Source organism: Crinia signifera, chromosome 2, assembly GCF_055691185.1.
Source record: "Crinia signifera chromosome 2, ASM5569118v1, whole genome shotgun sequence".
Taxonomy (NCBI): Eukaryota; Metazoa; Chordata; class Amphibia; order Anura; family Myobatrachidae; genus Crinia; species Crinia signifera.
The window spans coordinates 186,246,051-186,253,300 of record NC_139218.1 but is presented as its reverse complement, the minus strand read 5'-3'; positions in this window follow the sequence as shown (position 1 = coordinate 186,253,300).

The following is a 7,250-nucleotide window of genomic DNA, read 5'->3' as shown; positions in this document are numbered from 1 at the left end:
CTGCAGGTGATAGATCTCAGACCCGATCGCCCACCTGGCGCTTTTGAGCACCGAGAACCGGGGGGTCGTCTGCAATTGCTAGACATGGCGAAAGTGGAGGAGTTAGAAACATCCGCACAGACCTTTATTATTACTTAAATATCATATTCGTCCATTCCAAATTCACTGATATTTATCAATTGATTAATATATTAATTTAGGGAGGGTGCTCCCAAAGAGTGTCCACCGACAAATATTAATCATTTAAAATGTAACTTTTATTAATATTTTTTTTTTAAATTGCTGAGAGCCAGCGAAGTATAAACAAACAAATATCATGCAAAAGTATAGAAGTAAATAAACTGTGTTTGTGTTTTCATCAATGCTTTCTCTTAACAACCCTGTTTGTCAAATTTTACTAGGTTAATACCAGTTCTACCGTATTAAATACACACACACACACACACACACACACACTCAACTTTATTGGCCATGTGTGCTTGCGCACACTAGGAATTTTTTGTAGATTACAGTGCAGCATCAAGCAGGGATGAAAAGGGCGGGAGGGAGACCTTACATTTATTACATAAAGACATTACTAGCATTTCATTTCTAGCTACGACTATGGTGGTCAGGTCGCCAAGTAGGGACACGTTGTTTGGCTGTTGATATTGGGATTGCATTCGCTTTGATTGGATTGTTCAGGTGATGGACGGCTAACGGAAAGAAGCTTCTTGCGGATCTGGACGTTTTGACGGAGATGGACCTGAACCGTCTTCTGGATGGTAGGATGTCGAACAGGTTGTGACCAGGATGCAGCTTGTCGTTTGCGATCTTCTCAGCACGTTTCCTTACCCTGGATGAGAACAAATCCCTTATCGGGGGTACTTCACAGTTGAGTACAAGCTACAACGTTATTAACCCTCCTATAAACTCTTGCCCTAATCGCATTGCTGAGCAACTTGATAGTCGGGTAGATAAGTGCAAATCACAACATTATGAATTTAATGCATTCCCACTAGCTCTTGCCATAATTGATAGGAAACTCAAGATCATCATAGTCAATATATATAAAACTGATATTAGCTTATTAGTGCGGCAGTACATTGCAGCACGCACCGCTGAGCAACTTGATAGTTGGGCTCCGAACACAATTATAGTGTTCACCAACCAATAATACATCAATTAAAAGCATATATATTAATGTATAGGGCAATTGGCTCTCATCACACAGCTCAGTCGCTGCAGTTATAGCAAGCACTATCTGTATACCCCAATACCTACCATTTTTAAGCTGTGCGGAGTTTACTGCTGTAATAGTGTTTTGACACATACAGTGTAATATTGGACACTAATGCTGGGTACACACCAGGACGACAGGGGTCTGATCCCATCAATCTAGATCCAATTCCGACCAATTGGATGTAGATTGTGTGGTGATTGGGCCCTTTTCGGTCCTGGTGTGGACCGATGCGCGGTCCCGCAGGTCGGTCGTTATTCAGATCCTATCTGCAGCAGGTAGGATCTGAAGAACGACCATAAAGCCGGGTGCGGGTTGCCATCGGATCGGTGCACATCGTGAGCGGGTCGTGCCTCCCCACATCATCATGAGCGGGTCTGAATAAACACTGACGACCCACTCACAATGTGCATCGTGAGCGGGTCGTCATGGTGTGTACCCCACATAAGGCAGCACATGACTGCCAACAGAGGTATAACTATTGGAGCAATTATAATACCACATAATTAAAGCAGTGCACATTATTGGATATACCTAACAGCACAGTGTAGAATTTCTGATAGTCTGGTAATACAATACAGCAATTGCTAACATCTCCAATGAAAAATGCTGTAAATTTAGATTATTAACTAATAATACAATAACACTGTCTACATTTTTATACACTTATTCATAGGTAACTGTCCACTGGAAAATAATGATTCCTATGTCAAAATATTTATAATTATCCAGCAATTATGCAATAGGATAATATTTACTGTACTTGTAGATGTCATTATTCTATAAGAGACTTTAGGAATTGTAATACAGCAGTGGACAGGAAAAAGGAATTACCTCAATGTATCTAACTGTAGCTACACTGTATATCAGTGTTATTACACAGTGTCAACTATCAAGTAATACTGTTTAACTGGGAAACGGTCATCTGTCAGATCACACTTAGGTCGACAGTCATTAGGTCGACCCCGGAAGGTCCACTGGCCCCAAGGTCAACAGGGATAAAGGTACATGGGTCAAGGTCGACATGGTTCTAGGTAGACAGTCATTAGGTTGACATGAGTTTTTCACTGTTTTTTGAGTTGACGTGCAATTTCATGCCCTACCATCCACTAGGGCGTGGTGGGAGAATAAAATAGTGTGCCGAGCGTAACGAGGCACCGTGCCCGAAGCATAGCGAGCGATGCGAGGGGCTGCGCTTCAACTCCAACTGTGTCCATGTCGACTGTGTAGACATTCGGGTCAAAAAACAGTGAAAAACTCATGTCGACCTAATGACTGTCGACCTAATGACTGTCGACCTAGAACCATGTCGACCTAGGGGCCAGTCGACCTTCCGGGGTCGACCTAATGACTGTAGACCTAAGTCTGTTTTGACAGATGTATCGCTTTTGTTTAACCCCTTCCCGACATTTGACGTACATGTACGTCATGGTCGGGAAGTACTTCCCGACATTTGACGTACATGTACGTCATGGCTTCTAACTGTCACTGCGTCTAGAGACGCAGTGACAGTTAGGTGATGTCTGCTGTCCCTGACAGCAGACATCCCCCCTCGTCGCCCAGGGGGGTCAGGGGTGCCCCCCCCGGTCGGCGATCGCTGTGATTGGCTGTTCAAATGTGAACAGCCAATCACAGCTATTTCTGTGTTACCGGCGGCTATGCCGCTCGGTAACACAGAAATCGGTGGTGATCGGTGCAGCACCGATCACCACCGATCCGCAGACACCCCCTCCCACCCCCCCGGCAGCTCACCGTCCAGGGCAGCAGCACCCGGCAGTCGCAGCCGGAGCGCACGCAGCGTGCGCTCCCCCCGCCCACCCCCGTACCCACAGCAGCATCATTACATTTTTTTACAGAAAAATGCAGTTCTGGCTCAAAATTTTTAATTTTCACAAGGTATGAAGGAGAAAAAGCACCCCAAAATCTGTGCCCCAATTTCTCCCGAGTACGGCAATGCCTCACATGTGACCAAAAAATACCAGTTGGGTGCATGGCAGGACTCAGAAGGGAAGGAGTGATTTTTGGATTTTGCAGCACAGATTCTGGTTGAATGACCCCCGAAACACCCATACAGTGGAACCCCCCCACAAGTGACCCCATTTTGCAAACTACACCCTTCAGGGAATTCATCAAGGGGTATAAGTGTACATTTCAAACCCCCCGGGGTTTCACCAATTTTGATACAACTGAGCTGTGAAAATGAAAAATTTATTTTTTTCATTTTCACTGCCCAGTTGTACCACAATTGGTGAAACCCCTGGGGGTTTGAAATGTACACTATACCCCTTGATGAATTCCCTGAAGGGTGTAGTTTGCAAAATGGGGTCACTTGTGGGGGGGTACCTAACTTTTAGCATTTTATGGTGCCTAGAAACCTACATGGTGCCTAAAAAATAATCTCATAAAAAGGAGGCTCCAAAATCAAGTAGGTGCTCCTTCTATTATGAAGCCTGTGGTTTGGTCACCGTGCATACTAGGGCCACATATAGGATATTTATGAAAACCAAAGAATTGGGGGAATCAATTTTTAGTCACATTTCTCTAGTAAAATCTACTGTGTTCCTTAGAAAAATGTATTAAAATTGAAAATCCGAAAAAAAAAATGAAATTTTGAAATTTCACCTACACTTTGTTTTAATTCCTGTGAAACACCTAAAGGGTTAACAAACTTCCAAAATGCTGTTTTGAATACTGTGAGGGGTGCAGTTTTTGAAATGGCATCATTTATGGGGGTGTCTCACATACAAGTCCCTCAAAGTCACATCATAACTGACCTGGTCCCTAAAAAAATCAGTGTTTGAAATTTTCTTGAAAATTTTAGAATTTGCTATTCATATTTTAAGCCTCCTAGTGTCCAAAAAAATGAAAATGAGGTTGAAATAATGATGGAAACATAAAGTAGACATATGGTCTATGTTAGTTATTCACTATTTTGAGTGGTAAGATTATTTGTCTCACAAGCAGAAAATTTAACATTTTGCAAATCGCAAAATTTTCCATTTTTTCACGATATTTTGGTATTTTTCACAAAAAAACACAGACTGTATCGACGAAAATTTACCACTAACTTGAAGTACAATGTGTCACGAAAAAACAATCTCAAAATCACTGGGATAAGTAAAAGCAAAAAAAAGTTATCCCCACTTAAGTGAGACATGTCAGAATTGAAAAAAAGGGCTCTGTCAGGAAGGCAAAAACAGGCTCTGTCAGGAAGGGGTTAACTTTGGAGCATATTTAATACAGTAGGACTATTATTAACCTAGTAAAATTTGACAAAGAATCTTGTTGTGAACCAACGGTACCCTGTATTAAAGATAGAAAACTTTCTATATGGTTATCAAACAAATTAGATTGTGATTACATAATATATAAATTGAGTATATAAATCGAGGGCAGAATTGATGAAAACACAAACACAGTGCACATCATTTTAATTACCTTTATTTACTTCTATACTCTTGCACGATATTTGTTTATTTATACTTCACTGGCTCTCAGCAGTTTTAAAAAGGCAAATTAATAAAAGTTAAATTTTAAATGATTAAAAATTAATAATTTGTCGGTGGACACGCTCACCCTTCATAAATTTATATATTAATCAATTGATAAATATCATAGTGAATTTGGAATGGACTAATATGATATTTAAGTAATAATAAAGGTCTGTGCGGATGTTTCTAACTCCTCCACTTTCGCCATGTCTAGCAATTGCAGGAGGCAGGCGACCCCCCGGTTCTCGGTGCTCAAAAGCGCCAGGTGGGCGATCGGGTCTGAGATCTATCACCTGCAGCTGCTGGCCCTCAGCAATTTTAAAAGGCAATATTAACCTCTTCAGTGGTGTTTTTTTTTTTTTTGAGGGAGTGCTCCCCAATGGGCGAGTTTTTTCTGGGGAGCGCTCCCTAAACCCCCCCAACCGCTGTCTCCCCAGGTCCGGGCAGCGCGGCTGAACTGTCAATCAGCCGCTGCCCAGCCCTGCGCTCTGTCCCTACATGCGGCGACCCGGCTTGTCATAAGCCGGTGCCGCAGGCTGTATTGCAACAGCCGGGGGCGCAGCGGAGGGGATGGAGCCCTGGCACTAATCACTGGCAATCCCAAGAATTTTCCGGGTTTGCCAGCCTGGGCATTAAGGCATAGCCAGGAAAATTCTCAGGATTACCTGTGAAGGGGTTAATAAAAGTTAAATTTGAAATTATTAATATTTGTCGGACACTCTCTATAGGATAAATTACACAAATATCAGTCCAGTGAGTGCCCCGAATTGGGAATACCTTATTCTTCTTTTGAATTTAGACATGGCAAAAGTACGTGATATACGCCCACTGTCAGCACCCCTGCCATAACAGAGTGCTTTGCACTGACTAAGCCCCAGCCATATCTGTACCAGCTTGTTGCTGCCCCTCACCAGCATCCTGTGTTCCCTCTGTCTATCTCCTACATGTGTATACCCTTCTACATAACTTGCTCCCCCCCTTTAATTTACCGTATATGTAAACACACACATACCCTTATCACCTGCTCCACTGTGTGACTCCCCTACTTCACTTGCACTGTATATATGTTGCAACATCACCTGTATCCACCTACATCACCTGTGTGTTTGTGAGACAGTGAGTGACTGCTGTGTTTCAGTGTGTGCTAGTGACTGTGTGCTGTGTGTCACCCACATTTTTGTCTCCTGAGATCCATAGGCAGACACAGAGTTTGTGATCTGCAGCCAGACAAGCCCTGCATGCTGTCAGTAGTTAGCAAAGCATAATTACGATAAGCAGATGCCAGGCAGGGGAAAGAGCCACTTCCAGCATCTGTAGAGGACACACTCCTCAGGAAAGAGAGCAGAGAATGTGTATAGTGGGAGCAGGGTGAGTGCATTTATGTAGAGGGAGCAAAGAGTGCCGGTTGTATGTCTGTAGGGAGATCACTGACAGAAGCATCGGTAGGGGCAACCAGGACAGGGCTATTTTTCTGCAGGCTCCAGCAGGAACTGTGGCCCTTATCCTAGTTCACTCTGACAAAATATTTCTTAGATGGACAAAACCATGTGCACTGCAGGAGAGGCAGGTGTTACTTGTGCAGAGATAATTAGATTTGGGTGGGGTTTTACACCTGCCTCACCTGCAGTGCACATGGTTTTGTCCATCTAAGGCAGCCCATACACGCTGCTATGAGAGCTGACCCGATGTGTGCTTTGAGGTGCGCGCTCCCGCGCACCTCATCGCACAGTACAAAAAGTATGTGCTTGCACATACTTTTTGTACCTAGTTCTCAGCAAATCGCATCGCATTGCATGCACAACATGTGCACATGCAATGCGATTTGATCCGTGCTAGTACAGCACGAAAAGCACGCCCACAAAGCAGCGTGTATGGGCTGCTTAAGTAATATTTTGTCAGAAAGAGTGAACTAGAATAAGGGCCACAGTTCCTGCTGGAGCCTGCAGAAAAAATAGCCCTGGCTAGATGTATGTGTGTAAGAGGTGGGGGTACAGCCCTGAACACCAGGGTTGTGTGTAGGGAGAGCTGGGAAGGAAGCGCTGGATTTATGTACATAGGGGATCACCAGGTGTATGTTAATAGGTGGAGACCAGGAAGTGCCAGCTGTATTTCAGTAAGGGGGATAAGGGACAGGCATACAGTCTGTATCTCTGGGTCTAATTCAGACCTGATCGCAGAACAAACTTATTCTCATAGCTGAAGGGGTGGGCAGGTGTTTGGCCGCACAACGTGACCTCCAATATCATGCTGCACAACCTAGTTGCTGGGTAGCATCTGAGCAGAGCACTGCTGCTGCTCAGCACTGGCTGGCATAAGTCAAATGCATGTGCAAATTAAAATCGTAGGGTTGCAGTCTAAACCTCTTCAGATTATTTGCCCTCCCTAGAGGAAACTGCACTTCTCTTATGTAGGTACAGAATTCCACTTGTGAGACAGATTTAAAATCAGTGCGGTGTATTCTGATTAACTCCTATTTCAAAAGGGGCATGCTTTAACTGAAAGATGTACAGCCTTTCTATACCACACTTGTAGCACAGGGA